Here is a 23,347-nt window from a genome sequence, read left to right as displayed (position 1 = left end):
AGCAGTCGCAAATTATTTCTCATTAGAGCAGATTTTCCTCCCATCCGGATGCAATTAAACAAGTTACAATAACCCGTGATCTTCAATTTCCCCCCCTCCCAAATTTCCATCTTCTTTTGTGAAATAGTATTCATCTTAGAAAATGAATGTCAAGGTAACATTCTAGGGGTTTTTGTTTTTCCTAATGTAAATCTAGCAGTTAGGTTCTGGACTAGATTTTGGGCCAGGAGTAAGGATGGGCATGAACCAAACCATGAATCGTGATTTGAGCTAAAAATGGCTGATTCTTGATTCATTCTGGACTGGTTCATCTGATCTTACCACACCCAAAACAGCCTTTTTACTTGGCATATTATTTGGTTTGTGTTTGCATCATTTTTCCAGACAGCCTGGTGCCTGACAGCATGATTCCCCAGCCTCTTTGCTCCTGGTCAGTTTCAGTAAAACTGACTAAAAGCAGCAGGGATGCTCTTCCCCGCCCCCCTGTGCTTCTGATCAGTTTCACTGGAAACTGAACAGAAGCACAGGGGGCTGAGGAGAGTGGAGCTGACACTCTTAGTCAGTTTCCAAGTTTGTGGGGGGGTTAAACTGACCTGAAGCTGCAGAGCAGCTTCCCTTTCATTCCCCAGCTTGACATACTCCTAGGAGAGCAATTTACTGAGGGTGCCTGCTTTGGGGGTCTACAGCTTGGCTCCCTGAAACCCAATTTGCACCAAACATGGAGAATAGGTACAGGAGAGCCTGCTGAATCATCTTCTTCATGGTTGCCCCATGAAGAAGATGATTCAGCAACTCTCTCCTGGAAGCGATGCTGATTGGTTAATTACTGTTCACAAGCCACCCCTCCCCCTCAGATATACCATGGAAAAGGCTGGTATTTATAATGAAAACATGCCTTTTTAAAAGAATAAACCTCCACATTCAGAAGCTGTCAACCTCCGAATTCCAGTGCCAGGAGGCAACATCAAGTAAAGGTCTTGGTCTCTATCCCATGTTGTTGGTCCTTTAGAGAAAGTGGTTGGCCACTGTGTGAAAGTCAGGACTAGATGGGCCACTGGCCTGATCCTGCAGGGATCTACTTAATAAACATATAAATATACATGTGGCACTATTCCCACAAAATTGCAGTTTCGTGTAGAGAAACAATTACCTGTAGTGTGCTCTCCCGGCACAAGTGGTAGGATTGCCATAAATGTAACCACTGGAAAGGGCTAATGCCATCTTAAACAAAGACTCTTCCCCCAACAGCAAGATAGTTTACAGACAGGAACCCCTAAAGCATTGAAACATCTGAACAGCACACACTAATAATCATTTTCATATATAAACATGAGGTTAATATTGAATGGGATCAAACATGAAAGACTGCTCTCTGGAATCCTAAATGTCCTGGGGTGATTATAGATGGAATGAGAGGATGGATTTAATTACTCCTCTAAATCGGGGGGCCATTTATTCTCACTGACAGCTTCACAAATTGGGGTAACTGGAATTAGGACAGCTTTTCCCAAACTTTTCATAACTGAAGCACACCGTGCTCTCTGAATTAAAACTCAAGGTGTGTTTATACCTGAAAAAGTTTACTTTTAGAATATAAAAGGCTACAATGTGTGGTTGGAGGAGCCACTCCTTGTGAGACCCTGTTCTGAGTGTGCCTCCAGGAGGCAACTGCAGAACAGGGGCTCATGCAGGGATGCAATGGAAAGCCTCTCCAGAGGGATGGTAATTCTGTTACCCCTCAGGGCAGGGTTAGGAGTGACTGAAAGCTCCAGTCATCAGTGAGGCAGAAATTGAGACCCAATTGATCCATGCCCAATGGAGCCCAATAAGAAAGAGACAAGGTCAAAGAAGTGAATCTGTCACACAGCAGGGGCCTAGCAGGGCCATCTACTGGCTGCCAGCACTCTAATAAGGGTCAGTATGGAGGGCCCAGAAAACCCAACCACCCTTGTCTTCCTTATAAAGAAATACCTCTAACTGTGACCAAGGAGACGCGAGGACCCAAGGAATATAACAACAGTTTATTTACAGTGCTCAAATAATAAATGGGTAAAACAGTGAAATATATATACAGTAAAGGCTGGTGCAAATAAACAAAAGCCCTGACGCATTTATCTATACAGTCCCTATTCTAATAACCAACATTTGGATAAGAGATCTTTCCCCTGCTACAAGCTCTCTAGGCTACAGCCTGCCTCCAGCTCAGACTTCCAGGAAAAGAACACACCCTGTCTGGGGTTGGACCTTTTATGTTCTCTTCCCAGGCCCAGCCCTTTATAGGTCAGTTTCCCTCTAAAACCTTGCCACCCAATCAGAGGGATTCTGGGAAATGTAGGTTCTTTTGTAACTCCTAGGCAGGCTTCTCTGGAGCCTGCAAGCCTCACTAGGCCCAGGATCATAACAGAATCATACAGAGTTAATTGGGCAGCTTCTTTGTTGATGGACGGTTTTGGACTCATAGAAGCCTTCATGCTTAATTTCATGGGACTTACTGGCTGAGGATCTTGTAATGTACTGGGAGACGAGTCGTGGTGGAAGCTTATTCTTTATTCGCTGGTACATTACAGAACTGTGCAGATGCGGCCGGGTCCGCTAATTTATACATGCATCCCGGAACATCCCCTTCGCTGGCCAGCCCAATCCTGGCCAGTTAAACTTCCCGCCCTTGGTCTGGATTGGCGGGGCTTTCCCGCGCAGCGCACGGCGACCTGAGTGCGCCCTCAGGTCGCGCGGCGCTTGCGCTGAGTCCGATACTCTACACTCCTCCCCTCCTAGTTTAAACGACATAGTCCTTTAGGTACCCTGGTGTTCGGCGCTCCCGTGTTGATCTCCTCGGGGTTGCCGTCGGTGGGGGGCCCGATCCCGATGTGGGAGGCGCCGTTTCTGGCTGTTGCCCGCCCGCGTCGGGTACTGGCTCCGGTTCTGGTTCCGCGGCTCCGGGGGCATCATACGTTGGTAGCTCCTGTATTGGCGGCGCCTCTTCTGGCGGTACCGTGACCGGCGGTTCCCTGCTTTCTCCCTCTGCTGACTCCTCGGGTGGGGTGCGGCGGCGCAGCTGGTCGATGTGCCGTCTCAGCACCTGGCCTCCGGCGGTGGTTACCTCGTAGGACCGGGAGCCTGTCACCCTCAAAACCCTTCCCGCTAACCACTCGGGGCCGCTTGAAAAGTTTTTCGCATACACTGGATCGCCCGGGAAGAACCCTCTCACTGCCTCCCTGACCTCGGGGGTCCCGCGGACCTCTGGCGCCCTGTCCGGGTGTAGCCTATCTAAACGAGTGGTCAGTTTCCTCCCCATGAGCAGTTCTGCGGGGCTGAAACCGGTTATCGGGTTTGGGGTGATCCTGTTGTGGAACAGGAAGGCTGAGAGGCGGTAGTCCCATTCCCCTTGTACTATACGTCCCAGGGCTTCCTTGGTGGTCCGCACCATCCTCTCCGCCTGGCCGTTGGTGGCTGGATGGAATGGGGCGGACCTTATGTGCCTTATAAGGTATCTGTCGGTGAACTCCCAGAATTCCCAGGAGGTGAATGCCGTGCCATTGTCCGTTACTAGTGTGTCGGGGATCCCGTGTGTGCAGAGGACCCTTCTGAGCGCCCGGACTGCTGCTGCGGTGGAGGTCGAGGCCACCGGGATTACCTCCAACCATTTCGTGTATGCGTCCACCAGTATAAAGAAGATCTGGCCCTGATGCGGCCCCGCGAAATCCACATGGAGGCGGGACCATGGCCGCCCGTTCGATTCCCACCTGTGGGTCGGGGCAGACGGCGGGTTGGGTCTGGACTCCTGGCATGGTTGGCACCTTCTTACCCACCCTTCTATTTCCTCATCCATGCCTGGCCACCACACGTAGCTCCGTGCCAGGGCTTTCATTCTCACGATGCCCGGGTGGGTCTCGTGGAGATCCTCTAATACCTGCCTGCGCAAGGGGGGGGGACCACCACCCTGCTACCCCAGAGTATGCACCCCTTGTGTGTCGATAGCTCGTCCTTCCTGGCCGCGAACGGCCGGAAGGCTTCTTCCGCTTTGCCCGAGGGCCACCCCCTTCCCACCCAGTCCCTGACCCGTGCGAGGACGCGGTCTCTCCCGGTCGCCCGAGCCACCTCGCTCGCGTGCAGGGGGCGCTCGGGGAGCGACTCTATGAGCATCACTCCGTGTGCCGGGGCGGGATCTGGGTCCGTCGCGGGTAGCGGAAGGCGGCTGAGGGCGTCAGCGTGACCCATCGCTTTACCGGGGCGGTGTATCAGCGTATACGTGTAAGAATTCAGGACCAGGTTCCACCTTAAAACCCTTTGAGACAGAATTTGGGGGGTCTGACGATCGGGGGCTAGGAGGCCGAGGAGCGGCTTGTGGTCAGTAGCGATGGTGAAGCGCCTACCGTAGAGGTAGTCGTTGAACTTATGCACCCCCGCCACGATCGCCAGGGCCTCCTTATCGATCTGGGCGTAGTTCCTCTCTGCCGGGGACAGAGTCCTGGAGTAGTAAGCGATTGGCACCTCCCCCCCGCCCGGGAGTTGGTGCCCTAAGACCGCTCCCACACCGTAGGGAGAGGCGTCGCAAGCCAGGATCAGGGGTAAGTTTTCATCGTAGTGATGAAGTACCGCGTTAGAGACCAGGAGGTCTTTCACCGCCTGGAACGCCGCTGCTTGGTGTTTACCCCAGACCCACGGGGCTTGTTTATCTAACAAACGGTGTAACGGCTCCGCCACGGCGGCCTTGTGGGGCAAGAATGTGTGGTAAAAGTTCAATAAACCTAAAAAACTCTGTAGTTCTGCTTTGCATTTGGGGGCAGGGGCTTGAACTATGGCCCTGGTCTTGTCTGCCGTTGGGTGAATTCCAGCCGCGTCCACGGCGAACCCCAGGAACTCCACCCGCGGAACTCCCAACAAACATTTCTCCTTTTTGACTTTCAGCCCCGCCGCTTGGAACCGTCTGAGGACCTCTCGCAGGCGGCAGCCGAACTCTCCATCGGTGGGGGCGGCGATTAAAACGTCGTCAAAGAAGGGTTGAACTCCGGGGATCCCTTTGAGAAGAGAGTCCATTATGCTCTGGAATATCCCCGGAGCTACGCTAACCCCGAACTGCAGCCGTTTAACCCTGAACGCACCCCTGTGGGTCACTATCGTCTGTGCCTCCGCTGTCTTAGCGTCGACCGGCAGTTGCTGGTATGCTTGTGCTAAGTCCAGCTTCCCAAAAACCCTCGCCCCGGCTAGTGCTGCCAGGACATGGCTGACTACCGGGACTGGATAGGGGTTGTCTTGCAGTGCCTTATTTATCGTGCACTTGTAGTCAGCGCAGATCCTTACTTCCCCGTTGGGCTTGACCGGCGTTACTATGGGGGTCTCCCATTCTGCATACGTTACCGGCTCTAGGACGCCCTGGGCTGTGAGGCGGTCCAGCTCTGCCTCTATTTTTTGTTTGAGGGCGAACGGAACGCGCCTCGCTTTGAGCCTTATGGGCCTGACCATAGGGTCGATCGGTAGGGTGATGGGCGGGCCCTTGTAGCTCCCCAAGGACCCGTCGAAAACCTCTGGGAACTCCCGGCAGACCCCGTCGAAATGGCTGGTCTGCACGTGGTCCACTCCCACCAGCTGGATCCCCAGTGGTTTGAACCAAGCCAACCCGAGGAGTGTGGTCAGTTGGCGCTTGACCACTAGGATGTCTAGGGGCCCCTTAAAACCCCCTCTTTCTACATGCACCCGGGCCCACCCCACGATGTGTACTGGGTTCTTCTGAAAATCCCTCAGTACGAAGTCCACTGGCCTCGTTTGGAGGCGGCGGCTGGGACATAGTCTCTTGAGGGTTTCCTCCGAAATGATAGAGATGGAGGACCCCGAGTCTATTTCCATGATGCAGGGGGCGCCCTCGATTAGGACTGACATTTTGACCTTGTCTGGGGCCGAGAGGGGCAAGCTCAATACCTGCAGACTGGTGGATGCCGTCGTGTGTGTGTCCATGGAGTCGTGATGCGCTGACGGTTGGCGGCGGCTGTTCTTGGCCCGGCAAGCCCGGGCGATGTGGCCTGTCTTTCCGCAGCTGCGGCAGTCCAGGTTTCGGTACGGGCAGTCCCTCCGCTCGTGGGGGTCGCCGCAGCTGGCGCACCGGGAACCGGTGGTGGCGGTGGCCCTCTCCGTCGCTCGTTGTCTCGCGGGGGCCCGTGTGTCCGCTCTTTGAGGCCGCCGGAGCTGGAACGCTTCTTCCTCTACTCGGTCCTCCGGCTCCGTTTCTCCCTGGTGGACTGCCTCCCCACGTGGCTGGCCGTACGCCTTGGTGGCCCTTTCGAACGCCGTCGCCTCGTTGAAGGCTTGTTGTAGGGTGAGCTCCTCTTTTGCGAAGAGCTTCTGCTGCAGTCGCTCGTCCCGGAGGCCCCAGACAAATCGGTCCCTCAGGGCTTCGTCCCTCTTGTCGAAACTGCAGTTTCCGGCGATCTGCCGAAGGGCCGCCAGGTAGACCGCCGCTGTCTCCCCCGCCTTCTGGTCCCTCTTGTGGAAGAGGAACCGGCGGGCGACGATGGACGGTTGGGGCGAAAAGTGGCCCGTGAGGAGCCTCACGACCTCTCCGTAGGTCCTCTCGGTCAGCTTCGCCGGAGCGGAGAGACCGCGTGCGATCTCGAAAGTTTCTTCTCCACAGACGCTCAGCAGGACGTCTCTCTTTCGGTCGTCGTCGTCGATCAGGTTCGCCCGCAGGTAGCACGCGACTCGTTCCGTATAGGTCTCCCATCTCTCGGGGTGCTCCGGGTTGAATTCCGCAAGATGGCCCGTCGTTACACTCGGGTTCGCCATGGTGGCGGCGGGCTGTGCGGTCCTGCGGTCCCCGCCTTCCTCGTCTCCGGCCAGGTCTGGTTCCCCTCGGGCGGCCGGACCTAGCTAGATCCCATCCTCGTCGCCAGTGTAATGTACTGGGAGACGAGTCGTGGTGGAAGCTTATTCTTTATTCGCTGGTACATTACAGAACTGTGCAGACGCGGCCGGGTCCGCTAATTTATACATGCATCCCGGAACATCCCCTTCGCTGGCCAGCCCAATCCTGGCCAGTTAAACTTCCCGCCCTTGGTCTGGATTGGCGGGGCTTTCCCGCGCAGCGCACGGCGACCTGAGTGCGCCCTCAGGTCGCGCGGCGCTTGCGCTGAGTCCGATACTCTACAGATCTCTACTGCCTATGGACTAAGAATCCAAGTTTCTAATCTGTCTCATTCACTAGGTCCCCCCGCACAGTCCTGTTGAATGAACCAGCTAGCTTCCTCACCTTAATTTCAGCCTGCTACAATATCTGTGTGAGGATAGACTGCTGTGCCTTTTATCCCTTTTGGCAGTTCCCTGCTGCTGCCGTGTGGATGCCAGCAGCCATATTGGTCCCAGACAGTAGCCCTCTGCAGATAATAGTAATAAAACAATTATCGTATGGCATTGTGTGTAGAATAACCAGGAGATCCTAAGACTGTCTGACAGCCAGAAGTTCTAGCTTTTTTAGTGTTATGCGCTGCTAAGTAGTGAGCTAGACTTGTTTTTAAGGCAAGAGTTGTTTCAGAGGTGGTTTGCCATTGCCTGCCTCTGTGTCACACTCCTGGTGTTCCTTGGAGGTCACCTTTCCAAATTCTCAAATGGTATACCTGAACTCAGGAAGAACAAACCAACGCATAGCTCAGATATTACACCTGACAACCATGTTCCTCTCAGCTTTTCACAGCCTGAGCCTGCTCAAGGAGAAGTTTGTGTGAACTTTCTGAGTATGTTCTACTTTGAGTATCGTCATCACTATGACCCAGAACCTCTAGCATGTCAATGAGATCAGACAATCGATGTGCAAAAACTTAGCCTGATGTGACAATTAAATTATATACTTTTAAAAAAAACTCTCCCCCAAAGCAGAGGCTGAGTAAGCGCAGTAATGAATACAAACGGCAGAGCAACAAAACAATCTATTTCCATTAGTAAGCCTTGTCACCAAGTGCATTTTATGCCAGGAGAGTGATGATAAATTGTGTTATTATTGTGGCGCTCACCACAGAACGCCACTTTCTCTTTGCATCACACAGAGCTACGACTACAATCTCCCCCAGATGTTACCGTTTGCACTACACTACTCTCCCCGGGTTGTGTCATGGTTGGGTGTACTCATATAACATGTTCTCAGTTACACTCCCCACCAGGAAACAGCACGAGGACAAGTTATAAGTGGTTGTGGGTGTTTAAGAGCATAGCTGTTGATATTCCCAAGTTCTCATTGCTCATACAGACTAGTGGATCTTATACATTTCACTGACTTTCGATTTCATGGGTCTCAGACTTTCTGACATGAACTTGCCTTCTACTGAGCCAGACCATTCGTCTATCACAGCTAGTATTGTCCGCCCGGACTGGCAGCAGTTTTCCAGGGTCTCAGGTAGAGGTTTTCCAGGGTCTCAGGTAGTATCAGACTTCGCCTTCAGTCTGATACTTTTGCCTGAAGATGGCGGAGAATGAACCTGGGACCTTCTGCATGCAATGTTGATGATCTGCCCCTGAACCCTAAAGGTAGAAACTACCTTCAGCTGGTAACAAATTGATCTGTCCAGGTCAGCATTGTCTACTCTGATTGACAGTGGTTCTCCAGGGTCTCAGGTTGAGTAACCCATCACCTATTACCATTATCTTTTAACTGGGGATTGAACTGAGGACCTCCTGCATGCAAAACAGACATTTTTACCACTAAGACATCACTCCTCTCCTCTTCCACTAACAGCATTCAGTTGCCATATGTGCTTCGTCATAACAAGCTTGGCCAGACATTTGGCCAATCATTTGGGGATTCTGCCCTATCTAGTTACTTTACTAAGGCTCTGAAAAACCTACCATCTGGTAGTGATACAGCCAAAATTCAGAACTGGGGGATTTTGGTCCTGACTTTGGTAGCCCAGGCAAGTCTAATATTGTCAGATCTCGGAAGCTAAGCAAAGCCGACCCTGGCAAGTACTTGGATGGGAGATCTCCTTGGAATATTAGGGCTGGGGCACAGAGGCAAGCAATAGCAAGCCACCTCTCTGAAATGTCCAAGCCCCACTAGGGGCCCCCAAAAGTCACATACACATGGAGGAGAGCAGTGGCGGCAGCAGCAATCGGGGGATTTTGCTGAAGACATTTTCCCAGAACCTCATGGTGGGAAGTGCCATCAAGTTGCACCTGACCTATGGTGACCTCATAGGATTTCCAAGGCAAGAGACACTCAGGTGTGGCTTGCCATTGCCTGCCTCTCCGTAGTGATCTGGATGCCCTTGTCAGTCTCCCATCCAAGTACTAACCAGAGCCAACCCTGTGTAGCTTCTGAGATCTGATAAGATCAACTTAGCCTGGACCATCCAGGCCAGGGCTTTCCCAGAACCTACAAGGAATTTAAAAATCAGTCAACATTTTAAAAAACAGCGGTTTAAAACCCAGAAGATTCTTAAAAACACGTGTGTGTGTGTCATGTTGAACAGAGTTTTAGTAATTGCCAGGATACTGCACAAATGTTTACACCATTGTGTCCCTGTTCAGATAGCTGCCTCCATTTGTTCATTTTGTAAACATTATTTAGTTACCTTTTTCATAGAGACTCAAGGTGAATTATGCAGCGTAAATCAATGCAGTCAATAGGATAAGATATCTGATAAGCAATGTAATAAGACTAGATTACCCTTGCCTGGATAGCCCAGGCTAGCCTGATCTTGTCAGATATCAGAAACTAAGCAGGGTCAGCCCTGGTTAGTATTTAGATGGGAGACCACCAAGGAAAACCAAGATGGCTATGCAGAGCAGGCAGTAGCAAACCACCTCTGAATGTCTCTTTCCTTAACAACATAAGAGAAGCCATGTTGGATCAGGCTGATGTCCCATCCAGTCCAACACTGTATCACACAGTGGCCAAAAATTTATTTATTTTTATATACACACACACACACACTGTGGCTAATAGCCACTGATGGACCTCTGCTCCATATTTTTATCTAACCCCCTCTTGAAGCTGGCTATGCTTGTAGCCGCCACCACCTCCTGTGGCAGTGAATTCCACATGTTAATCACCCTTTTATCCGTTCTAACCCGACTGCCCAGCAATTTCATTGAATGCCCACGAGTTCTTGTATTGTGAGAAAGGGAGAAAAGTACTTCTTAAAAACCCCATGGGGTTGCCATGAATTCAGCTGTGACTTGACGGGGGGGGGTGCTAAGATTATAGCAAATAAAGCATAAAGACATATGTTAACCCAGGGGTGGCCAAACTGCAGTTCAGAAACCACATGTGGCTATTTCACACATACTATGTGGCTCTCAAAGCCATCACCACCCCATTAGCTGGCTCGGAGAAGGCATTTGTCTCTTTAAATCACTTCTCCAAGCCAAGCCAGCTAGTGGCTTGGAGAATGCATTTAAAGTTAAAGTTGCTTTCTTTCCACATCTCCCTCTCTCGTTGTTCAAAGCCATCACCACCCCATCAGCCGGCTCAGAGAAGGCATTTGTCTCTTTAAATCACTTCTCTTAAGACATTAAACAATGAAAAATGGTATCACATAGATATAAAAAGCAATGACAGTAAGATAAAATGTACAGCAAACAGAGCATCTATGTTCAGACAGAGGTATTTTTCACAGTCCCATTCCTTTTATATTTGTGCCCTCCTGAACCATTTTGTTATAATATACCCCTATTACCGTTATAAAAATGGCCTTCTGAATAATCCTGTACTACCAAAAAAACCCTGTTCCATGGCTGCTTTTCAAGGACATGCTATCTGTGAGTGCGTTGCCGGTAGAGACACAAACACACCCTCGTATGCTTGATGGAGAATAACCTGCCTGGAAAAGCCTGCACTCTTCGGAGTGGGAATTGAATTGTTTAACCTGCTCCATGGCATGCAGTGAAAAGATGTAACACTGTTTTCATTTGTTCTGAAATGGGTCATTTTGTAGGAAAAAAGGTGCAGGAGCTCAGTAACATATCTCCTTTGCATATGCCCCAGGATCTGTGTGCAGTGGGGAGTTCTCCAGATCCTGGCTGGAGGTTCAGGAGCTGTACTCCTGTGAGCTCCTGCTGAATTCAAGTCCTGTTCTGAAATAGAACAGATTTCCCTTAAAGTACTACAGCCAAGAGAACATAGCATCTTAGTGCAGACAAGACGTTGCTGTCTGCACTTCTTCACTGGGGTTCTCTGCAGAGGCAGTCTCCAAAGGCGTGGGAAAAGAAGATGCCCATTTGTGATGAACATCCACGTCAGTGACTTTGGAGACTTTCATCATGAAGAGGCACCTGGAACACTTCCCAGGACATGCTGACGTCCTCCTCTTCCCCTCCCCCCGCCCCAGAGTTCATCTGAAATGTTGCTCTCTGAGTGAGATGGAGAAATTGGAAGATGGAGGGGTGTGAAGAGGGAGGAGGACACAAACAGATACAATCAAAGAACTGAATTAATGTTGGAATACAGGGAAGAGAAAAGGCACAGACAGCTGTGGAGGCATGTTTCAGATTTTCATTGGTGAAATCGCACAGGTTGTCTGCAAGTTAAGTTTGGCAAGAGAGTCCACAGCAAGAAGGAGTAGGAGACAGTGTGGAGTGGTTCTGCCTGCACACCTCAGCTGCAAGGACGAAAAAGCACACATTGGTCTGGATAGGGTTGCCAGGCAGTGGTGCTATCTTACTTCCAGTAAAACACAGAAGTATTGTAGGGTAACTCTAGGAATTGCCAGAAACTCTACAGTTTTACCATAGATGTTTCCAGCAATTCCTAGAGCTACCCTACCATTTCCAGCTTTTCCCTGGAAGTGATGTAGCAGCACAGAGCATGCTCCCACTGCCACCTGGTCTGGCAGCAGGCAACAGAAGTTGGGGATGGGGCATCCCCTGCCTCACTGAGGGGAATGGCAAGCATAGGTCTGAATGACACAAAATATCTGCTTCAATGTCCTTATATTCAGGGATTATTTGTAGAAAAAGTCCAGTAGGAACTCATTTGCATATTAGGCCGCACCCCCTGGTGACAAGCCAGTCAGAACTGCGTCCCTGTGCATTCCTGCTCAAAAAAGGCCCTACCTGTATTGTTGTTCAACAAACAAGAAAGTGTGTGGCATGTAAAGAGACTCTCTAATTGCAGGTATAGCCCTGCATTGTTGCATGTTTCCATATTATACATTAGGATTTGGCAACCAATGGGAGATTGAGTGGGCAGAGAGTTACTTTTTGGCATCACAGTGACACCATGACATCACTTATGGCATGACCCAGAAGTGACACCATGATGCCAGGGTGATGCTTGAGCAGTCACCAAAAACTCTATGGTTTAGTCACAGGGAGAATGCTTGAGCGTTGGTGATGTCACTTCCAGGTTGCACTGGAAATACTGCATTAGCATATCATCAGTTGCCCCCCATTTTGCCCTGCCAGTTTTGTCCCACCACCAAGCTGAACAACAGAAGGCAGAGCCATCAGAGGAAGTCTCCATTTTGTAAGCAAAGGGCAATTTTTATAGGGGAGCAGCCGAGCTGGTGGTCTGGTACCTGTAGCCTCAAGTCTCACCACACTGTCTAGGTGAACTACAACTAGGATTTACAGAAACACCAATTGGCAGAGGACTTTATTACCTTTTATGGCTATCCGGACCAAATGGCCAAGCCACACTGGCTTACCATCTGATCAGTCTGCTTACTTAATCAACAAACTGCTTGCATTTCAGCCCACAATACCTGATCCCCTGGTCTGATGAAGTGTGCTTAGAGAGCACACAAAAGCTTACATTCTAAATAAAACTTTGTTGGTCTTAAAGGTGTGACTTGACTCCTGCTTTGATCAACACACTGTCTATTCTCATTGTACCAAGGCAATAAATGCCTTCGTCTTCCCAACGCGTTATCTGTTCCCCGGAAAGAGTTAAGTGCAGTGGGAAACACGGGACCTGTGGATGTAATTTATTTAGGCTTTTGATAAAGTTCCTCACAGAAGGCCATTAAGGAAATGAAGCAATTCTGCTGTGGGCGTTGAAAAGTCCTCTGAGGGATTAGGGGCTGGTGAAAAGATTGGAAGTAAAGGTTGGGAAGAAATGACCCAGCTTTAGAATGGAAAGAGACTTGTAATGAGCTAAGCTGCCATTGGGATCAACTTGAGGACGGCCAATGCTCCCCTACTATAATAACCTGTTCGACAGAATGAATAGTGAGCCAACATATTTTTGCTGATGATGTGAAATTATCTAGGTTACTTTAAACTGGGGAAGGGGATTTGGGGGAAATCCCAGAAGGATCTGGCAAAACTCAGCACCATGACAACATCATGGAAAGAAAGTTTATATTGGTTCCATATAGCCCTCTCCAAGTGTTACAGTGGTGTTTCAATCATAGGCACCCTGGTCCCTGAAATGCACTTGCTATGTGCAATACCATCATCATGATGACGATGGTGGTGGTGGTGATGATGATGAAGAAGAAGAAATAATTGGATTTATGCCCCGCCCTCCACTCTGAATTTTAGAGTCTCAGAGTGGCTTACAATCTCCTTTACCTTCCTCTCCCACAACAGACACCCTGTGAGGTAGGTGGGGCTGAGAGAGTTCTCACAAAAGCTGCTCTTTCAAAGACAGCTCTGTGAGAGCTATGGCTAACCCAAGGCCATTCCAGCAGCTAGAGGTGGAGGAGTGGGGAATCAAACCTGTTTCTCCCAGATAAGAGTCCGGACACTTAACCACTACACCAGACTGGTGTGAATGCATGAATTTTGCACATGGGTTCTGGTCAGGGGTCTGCACTTTTTTTCCCTACACAATGACTCCTGACCAGCACCCACATGCACACTTGAAAAACAACTAACCTTCGGATTTTGGAGCTCAATAGCATACCTCATTTGTATATGTCCCAGGATGCCCCAGGAACTCCCCACTGCATGCAAACCCTGGCTGGAGGTTCAGGAGCTGTGCTCCTGGGAGCTCCTGCTGAATTCAAGCCCTGGTTCTAGTTCATCTGAATGGCGGCTGTACGTGCATACAAAATCCAGTTGCTCAGTGCACGTTAAGGGATCACATATCATGTGCTGCTGAAACATGTAGCTGCTGGGTGACACCATAGTAATGTTTGCTGAGGGCAGTGCGGTGTAGTGGTTAAAGTGTCAGACTAGGATCTGGGAAATCACGACTTGAATCCCCTGCTCTGCCATGATCTTCTTGGGCCAGCTGCACAGTCTCAGTCTATCATACCTCGCAGAGTTGTTGTGAAACTAAAATGGAGGAGGAGAAGGGTGGAAGCTGCTTTTGGTCACCACTGGGGAGAAGGGTGAAATGTAAAGTAAATAAAAAATTAAAAATAAACTCTGAGTTCCAGGTCCCAAAAGTCAGAGGTAACTTAAGATGGACTCATTCCTCCATTTGTTAACAACAAACTATGCTGAATTCGTATTTTGGTTAGTTGTTTTTCAAGTGTGCATCATTGTCCTACAAATGATTCTAATAAGCCCTGCTCATGAGCCAGTGAACTCACATACATCCTGCAGGTATGTACGTACATCAGTTTGTAAGGAAGAGCTAATGCATGTTCTCTTTAAATGAAATCAAGGATGAAAGCGTGGGAAAATGTGAGTTTCATACAGGTTCAGCTGTGAATTTGTTGAGTGTAACATGAGAATGACCTAATGCATGTGTAAAGGAGGGGGAGAATTAAGTGTACACTGGACACAGATGGTACATGTGTTCAGTGAAACTTGTGAACAGGCCAGGGGTGGAATTCTAACAGGAGCTCCTTTGCATATTAGGCCACACACCCCTGATGTAACCTATCCTCCAACCGAGCCTTGTAAGCTCTTGGAGGATTGGCTACATCAGGGGTATGTGGCCTAATATACAAAGGAGCTCCTGCTAGAATTCCATCCCTGGAACAGGCTATAGTCCCCAAATGCCCACATTCTGGGTAGGTAGGGTTGGCTGTTCCAACTTGGGAAATACCTGGATATTCTGGAGGTGGAGCCTGAGGAGGGGAGGGGAGGGACTAAAGTGGGGTATAATGCCATGAACTCCAACTTCTAAAGCAGCTGTTTTCTCCAGGTGAACTGATCTCTATTGCCTGGAGAGCAGTTGTAATCCCAGGAGATATCCAGCCTCCACCTGGAGGCTATAAACCTTATGGGTAGGTGATGAAGAAAAGTGTCAGGAAGATGGAGTTGGCAGAGGTTAAAACTGAGCCCTGTGGGACAAGGGACAGACAATACTTCTTGTAAGCCAAATGATGCTCCGTTTGTACAAGCTACATGATTGAGAAACAAAGAATCCTTTCATACCCATCACGTTCTTCCAGGCAAGGTGTGGCTAGAGGTGATACCTAATTTATCCATTAAAAAGAGCCCAGTGTAAAACAACCCACTCATCTGTAATTAGCCTTTTTATGCATTAAATGTTGTTCCAAAACTATCTTTTGTTGTACTGGGATAGTTTCAGTGTATTTCCTGTTTTGTCACTGGTCGGCAATGTACAGCGGCCTACTAGGGTCACTTCAATGAATTTCTGGTTTTGGCCTCAATCTGGATAGCCCAGGCAAGCCCAATCTCATCAGATCTTGGAAGCGAAACAGGGTCTTCTTGGATGGGAGACCTCCAAGGAATACCAGGAGCAGGGAGGCATGGGCAGGCTTTATTCAGCACCTCTCTGAACATCTTTCATGTCCCAGTAGGGGTCACCAAAAGTCAGCTATGACTTCCAGGTATGCACACACACACACACGCACACAAAATTTTAAAAATGAACCTCTGGTTTTTGCTGTTTCTGAAATTGCAGGAAACTGGGTTGGGCAGGGCATTGTCAGGCAACTGTCAGGAGACAATACAAGGAAAATGGGCTTGTGCTGGTATGTCTCAAATCATGAAGGCCTCCTCTGTTGCGCCTGTCAAGCCGCATTGAGCAATTTCAGCTGATTGTGTTTATTGGTTTGATGGGTTTGATGGACGGGATTTATAGCCTGTCTCTTAGCCTGAAGGTTTCCAGGGCAGCTCATAAAGTACACCTTTTTATAATAAACAAGAATAAATATTCCTAACTGGAACCCAAAAGATGCAGCAATCTAGCAAGACATTCATAGCATAATAACTAGGGTTGCCGACTCCAGGTTGGGAAATACCTGGAGATTTTGGGGGTGGAGCTTGAAAGGGAGGGGTAGGGGAATGGAGGGACTTCCATGGGGTAAAATGCCACAGAGTCTACCTTCCCAAGCACCATTTTCTCCAGGTGAGAGATCAGTTATAATCCGAGGAACTTGGCAACCCTGTAACTCAACATCTAAAAATAACCATTCAACAGATAAAAGAGGGAAAATAATAGAATCAATCTAAAACCTGGATGAACAAGAAGTTTTAAATTCTGGCACCTAGGCAACCAAAGGTTAAAAGGTTGGGGAGGGACGGTAGCTCAATGGTAGAGCATCTGCTTGGGAAGCAGAAGGTCCCAGGTTCAATCCCTGGCATCTCCAAAAAAGGGTCCAGGCAAATAGGTGTGAAAAACCTCAGCTTGAGACCCTGGAGAGCCGCTGCCAGTCTGAGAAGACAATACTGACTTTGATGGACCAAGGGTCTGATTCAGTATAAGGCAGCTTCATATGTTCATATGTTCAAATGCTGAGGCATGGGGAAGACATTGGAGGAGTTGAGGTGCCAATGCAGAGAAGGCCTTGATTTAAGTCTACCTGCTTCCGAAAGCACTCAGATTTGCCTGGCACGTATATATTAGCTACAGTAGCTGAACTTGGAAGGTCCCTAATTCAGAGCTTGCCTCACGCATGAAGGTTTCTAGTTATCTGGGGCACAGCAGTATCTGACTGGAATGTTTCTTTGTGCTTTGGCTTCCAAACTGGGGCACTTCCATTTTTTAAGAAGCATCCACATTATACCATACTTGAGTCCCATCCCCATTCATTATATGCTATGTTCTAAACCTGGAAAGGGCCAATCATCTTGAAAAGATCTCAGTCCAAAAACACTGTTATCTTGGCAACTGCAGGGAAAGGAGGACCTTTTTTTGCCCACTAAATGATTTGATCCACATTTTCAGGTTGTTGTCAGTTCCCTTGCAGCCACTGCTTTTCTCACAGTACCACCATGGGGCTTAATTTAACAAATGGAAATGGCTACAGTATTATGGGGGAAATGGCAACTGATGGTGGAAAGTGTGGATGCTCCATGGCTAAGACCTTTGCATTCACACACGTGCAATGAAAACCCAACATAGAATCCTCACTGGCATGTGGAGGAATTCTGCAATGGCTTCATCCTCCTCTCTGCAATGTAGAGATGGCTTTATTGGATGAAAAATAGAGTTACCTGCTCTGGGCTTGGAAATTCCTGGAGATTTGAGGGGGTGAATTCTGGGAAGGGTGGGTTTTGGGGAAGAGTCCCATAGGGCAGGTGTACCCAACCCCCAGTCCGTGGACTGGTACCAACTCTGTTGGCAGCCAGGCGCACAAGAGCGATTTTCCTCCCCACCCCCTTTGTTTGCAAAGGAAAGTTGGAGCTGCCAGAGCGGGGTAGGGGAAGGAGAACGCTATGCAAGTGCCAGCCCCACTCAGTTTTCCCAAGTCGCAGGAAGCCTGAGTGGAGTTGGGGGAGGGAAGTGCTACAATGTTTGTGTAGCATGCTCCTTTTGCAAGGTATGTTGAAACCCAGTGCATTGCTTTTCTCTCTCTCTCTCTCTGTTTGTGTGAGACTTAAGTTTGTGAGATTTAAGTTTGTCCAGTCTCCAAACCAAGTTCACCCAGCACATTTTGTTTTATAGACTGGGTATTTTGAATTTTTCCAAATAGTAGCCTCAGACTGGCCACTATACCTGGCTGTCTCTCTATTATTGTACTGCGTCTTAGGAGTTGTAGCTATTTTTCTGGGGAAGACTATAGTTTTGTAGACAAACTTTTCAGTTTAGTTTTGTAGACTCCCCCACTTCAGGCAGCACTGGGGCATCAGCAACAAAGTATTGCAAGAATGTTTTACGTATGTTTGTATTTAAAGTAAAAAAGGGTGTGTATGCGGGGGAATATTTATGATTTTCCTAGAAATAAAATGTACAATTGTATCATCCTAAAATCATTGCTCCCCCCACCCCCCGGTTCATGGAAAAATCATCTTCCACAAAACTGGTCCCAGGTGCCAAAAAGGTTGGGGACCACTGCCATAGAGTCCATCTTCCCCCCAAAAAGTAAAAAGGTAAAGGTAGTCCCCTGTGCAAGCACAGAGTCATTACCAACCCATGGGGTGACGTCACATCATGACGTTTTCACAGCATTCTGTTTACGGGGTGGTTTGCCATTGCCTTCCCCAGTCATCTACACTCCCCCCCCCCCCAGCAAGCTGGGTACTCAGAAGGATGGAAGGCTGAGTCAACCTTGAGCCAGCTACCTGAACCCAAACTCGGGTCATGAGCAGAGCTTGGGCTGCAGCTATTTTCTCAAGGAGAGCTGATCTTTGTTGCCTGGAGATAGGCTGTAATCTCAAGAGATCTTCAGCTACTAGCTGGAGGTTGGCAACCCTAAGACAAGGCAAAAGTCCAGTGGCAATTTCAAAAACTTACTTCAATATGAGCTTTTATGAGTGTTTATTGACCTAACCTTGTTGTAAGATCCAGAGGTTATGTAAATAAATAAGTCCTTGGAACTTGCTCCGTCAGTGCTACAGAACAAAGTTGGAGTCCAGTGGCACTTTTAAGACCAACAGAATTTTATTCTGGGCATAAGCTTTCATGTGCATACACACTTTTTCAGGTATCCATTGTTTCAGAGCAACACAGCTACCCACCTGAGGCTGTCTGTGCTACAGATTTTTAAGTGCTAAGATGGCAAAACAAGAAAAGCCCCAAAGGAAACTGGCTCATCATTGGTTGGATACAAACCCCTTTTCCAGCAATCAAGTAGAATTCCTCTATTGATTCTTTCAAGAGTAAAAGAGATTAAGCCTTGGATTCTTAGGCTGTGAACTAGGCAAAATGAACCACTTTTGAGTCCCGTTTGATGTCAGCGGGAGAGTTAAGGGCATTCTTGAAGCTCTCCCCAAAATAGCCATTAGGAGTAAAAAGTGCTTATCTTTGGCTAGATCTTCCCTTTGTAACTAGTGAACTGTTCTGTTTCTATTACAATAGCTACTAGAAGTTTCACCAGGAGCCAAAGTCTCCATTGTTCTTCAGTAACACCCTTCAGGGATAGCCCTAAAATCTTAATTGAAAATACAGCTCCTGTTGAATAGAGCTTATGGGTGAGGCTGCTCTTCCCAACAAAATAAGAGGGATTGGCTCCCTCGGAGATGTAGCAATTGTTTGGCTGTTCACACTTGAGTTCGGTGGTGAATTTTAGATTAAGTGTTGAATTCCTGTTTAACACCCCAGCTGGAAGTAGGGAGTAGGACAAAGGAGATTCCTTCTTGAGGATTTCATAGCCTCACTTTCAAAAGGAAAGCCTCCTCCCTCCCCTGCAGTCTCAAGGCACCTTAAAACACTAACACATTTACTGTGGCACAACTGCATTGTATATCAAACGTTTTTGTCCATTGCATATCAAATCCATTGTATATCAAACCCAACTGAAAACAGTGTGTGTCCACTGTATATCAGTGTGTCTCTCTCTGTGTAGCTACCACATTCTGGGCCTGGCCTTGTCAGATTATCTCTCTTTGCTTACCAATTCGGACCCCCATTTTTGACCTACATGTCCACAAAGTGGCTAGCAAAATCTCTAAAACAAAATTCAGTACTAAAAAAAAACCCCTATCAAAAGATTTAAAAGAAGGCAATGATAGTTTTTTATCTGATCAATTAACCATAGAGTTTTGCCCAAAATAGCAGAGCATCAATGTCCCCAGCATGATGACATCATTTCTGTGTGACATCATCACACCAAGGACATTGTGCATGCCGATCTCACCCCACCTTCCCCATTCCCAGAAAGCTCCTTCCCACCCAATCCCACAGCAAGAGCCTTGGCAACCCTAATAAATTACGTTCTATACAAGTTCACCAGCTATAGAGATTCGAATCCAGGACTGCCTTGTCCTAAACCAATATTTATTTTAACTTCATTTGTACCTAGAGTTGCCAGTCTTCAGGTAGTGGCTGGAGACCTCCTGTGATTACAACTGATCGGGTGATAGAGATCAGTTCCCCTGGAGAAAATGGCTGCTTTATGGGGTGGCCTGTATGGCATTGTACCATGCTGAGGTCCCTCCTCTCTCCAAGCTCCACCCCCCTCAGGCTTCACTCCCCAGTTCTCCAAGTATTTCCCAACCCAGAGCTGGCAACCCTATCTGTACTCCACCTTTCGTCCCAATGGGGACCCCACCTAGCTTAACATCATTCTCCTCACCACCATTTTACCCTTACTAGACTGTAAGTTCGGCGGAGGGTATGTGACTAACCCAAGGTTGCCCAGCACGTTTTCATGGCAGAATGGGAATCTGAACCTGGATCTCCCAGATCCCAGTCCAGTGATCTAATAACTAGTCACCACTACATCACACTGGCTGTAAAAGATTCTATTGGACCCTTAAAGATTTGATACCCAGAAAAGGAATTTACTGCTCTCCTACAAGTACAGTGGAACAGACCTAGCTTCTCTCCTTTGGGATGAACTTGACAGAAGCCACCACTGGGAAGACCTATTCCTGTGGATGCCAGCCTCACCTCTGAGGATGAGGGGATTCGTGTGGGTTGCCTTTCCCAATCTCGTCACAGCAATACATACATGTGGGAGAAGGTGCCTACCTCTGATGAAGAGCTATTAGTTCTGTATAATCATATGAACACATGAAGCTGCCTTATACTGAATCAGACCCTCAGTCCATCAAAGTCAGTATTGTCTACTCAGACTGGTAGCAGCTCTCCAGGGTCTCAAGCTGAGGTTTTCCATGCCTATTTGCCTAGACCCTTTTTTAGTTGGAGATGCTGCGGATTGAGCCTGAGACCTTCTGCTTACCAAGCCGATGCTCTACCATTGAGCCACCATCCCTCCCTTTCAATCATAGATCCTTCTGCTGTAGATCTGGTAAAGGGGATTCTGCCTCTAAAAATTCATTCCTAAATGAACTGCAGTAAAGTCTGCCAAGGGTGGTTCCACTTTGAAACCACCATGTGCAACACAAGTTATTAACATATTTCCAACATTTCTGGTAGCCAAGATGCACTTTTATCTACATTAAAACTGGATAAATAGGTCAGTTTTACATCTAAGAAGACTTATTCTTATACCTAGGCTTTTGGTGACATGGCAGACATGTGACTGCACCATATCACTTAAAATAGAAATAAGGGGAAACGTGACTAAATGCTGTTTCATGCCAAAAAGCAAACAGGCCAAAGTCCCTTCTGATAGAAAACTAGTATCTTCATGAAGAGAGCTCTTCCTTAACCTTCTCCTTTAACTAGTCTCTACAATCAAGGACTTTTTGGGGGGGAAATAGATAGGCTATTCAATCAAGATAACCACAGCTTGCAGTCTGAAGTTTTACAGCCTAGATTATAAGAGTAAGAACCCTTTTCCATGAAGCCCACACCTTTTCACTATTCTGAGAGTGCCTGTTCATTCAGAAGAAGCAAGCCCAGAACAGTGACTCATCCAGAGTCAACATGCAGCCTCTTCTAAAGGCCACTGGCACTGGTGTGCCTTTTCACCACACTTATACAATCACACTCAACATGAAGATTTCGCAAAGCTGCATAGCCCCAGTGGAGGCATTCTGGAAGATCATAGCAGCAGATCATGAAGAGACACAGTAGGAATCCTCCTTTTTAGAAAGGTACACCAGGCTTACAGGAGCTTTTAATTATTCAGCTATCTTACTGGCACAGTAACATACTGCACAACATAGTTGGGGAATAACTCCAGTCACTGAATAGAATGGTGAATGTGTTACAAAAACATATTTGGCAAAATCAGTCAATTTCAAGCTATATGCAGCTGTTCCTCAGGAGTCACGCCAAGTGAATTAATAACATGCAAGTGATAAAGACATCAGGTAAAACATTAGTTTTTTTTAAAAAAAAAAAAGAACGTACAGTGCCATCCTAAGCAGATATATACCTTTCGAAGCCCATTGAAATCAATGGGCTAAGAAGGATGTAACTTGATTCAGGATTGCACATGGGGTTGCCAATCCCCAGGTGGGGGCAGGGGATCCCCCGGTTTGGAGGCCCTCCCCCCGCTTCAGGGTCTTCAGAAAGCGGGGGGAGGGGAGGGGAATGTCTGCTGGGAACTCTGTTATTCCCTATGGAGATTTATTCCCATAGAAAATAATAGAGAATTGATCCACGGGTATCTGGGGCTCGGGGGGGGGGCTGTTTTTTGAGGTAGAGGCACCAAATTTTCTGTACAGTATCTAGTGCCTCTCCCCAAAATATCCCCCAAGTTTCATAAGAATTGGACCAGGGGGTCCAATTCTATGAGCCCCAAAAGAAGATGCCCCTATCCTTCATTATTTCCTATGGAAGGAAGGCATTGAAAAGGTGTGCCGTCCCTTTAAATGTGATGGCCAGAACTCCCTTTGGAGTTCAATTATGCTTGTCACAGCCTTGATCTTGGTTCCACCCCTAATTTTTCCTGGCTCCACCCCCAAAGTCTCCTGGCTCCACCCCCAAAGTCCCCAGATATTTCTTAAATTGGACTTGGCAACCCTAATTGCACAGCAAATCATAGCCTTGCTACATAGGAAGCATTTGTCAAAGCATGAAAGGATGAGAGAGCCTATACCACACCTATAATAACTGCAGAAAATCTATAAGTTTAACCCCAAAAAAGTTGCAGACAAGTTAACCTAGACTCTACAAATGCTATATGAAAATAGACCTGGAAACAAAGGTATAGATTGGAGCTTAATTTTTTTTTAAAGAAACCCTCTGGTATCGGTAGCAGACAAGTTTTATCAATCTGCTAGCCATGTAGCCAAGTAATAAACAAATAAATGAAGGTTACTAACGTATTCTGGCCCTGATCCAGCTAAAATTAGTTGTGCAATGTCTGTCCAAGCATGCAAGAGATTGAAATAGATTACACTGCCCTCTAATCATAGAGGAAACAAAGGTAACAGTAATAAAAAAACACTCCTAGATAATCAAAAGTGCAAATGTAGTTAACAAAAACAAGAGTCCTGCAGCACCTGACAGGCTAATAAATAGAAAGTTGTCAGTTTTTAAGATGCCATGCTGCTCTTCTTTTGCTTCTGCTGCAACAGACAATCATGACTTCCTTGAAGGAATGAAATTTTACATTACTCTCCATCTAGCCTTTACATCAGTAGACTTTCCTGGGTAGTCAAGTGAAGTATAGCTTACTTTGACCTGCAGATGTGATAGTGTTTTTCCCCCCCACCATATTCTAAAGTTGACATCTGGAGATACAGACAGAACTATGACAGA

The sequence above is a fragment of the Heteronotia binoei genome, chromosome 4 (genome assembly GCF_032191835.1).
Source record: "Heteronotia binoei isolate CCM8104 ecotype False Entrance Well chromosome 4, APGP_CSIRO_Hbin_v1, whole genome shotgun sequence".
Taxonomy (NCBI): domain Eukaryota; kingdom Metazoa; phylum Chordata; class Lepidosauria; order Squamata; family Gekkonidae; genus Heteronotia; species Heteronotia binoei.
The sequence above is the reverse complement of the archived record's forward strand: the minus strand, read 5'-3'. Positions refer to the sequence as shown.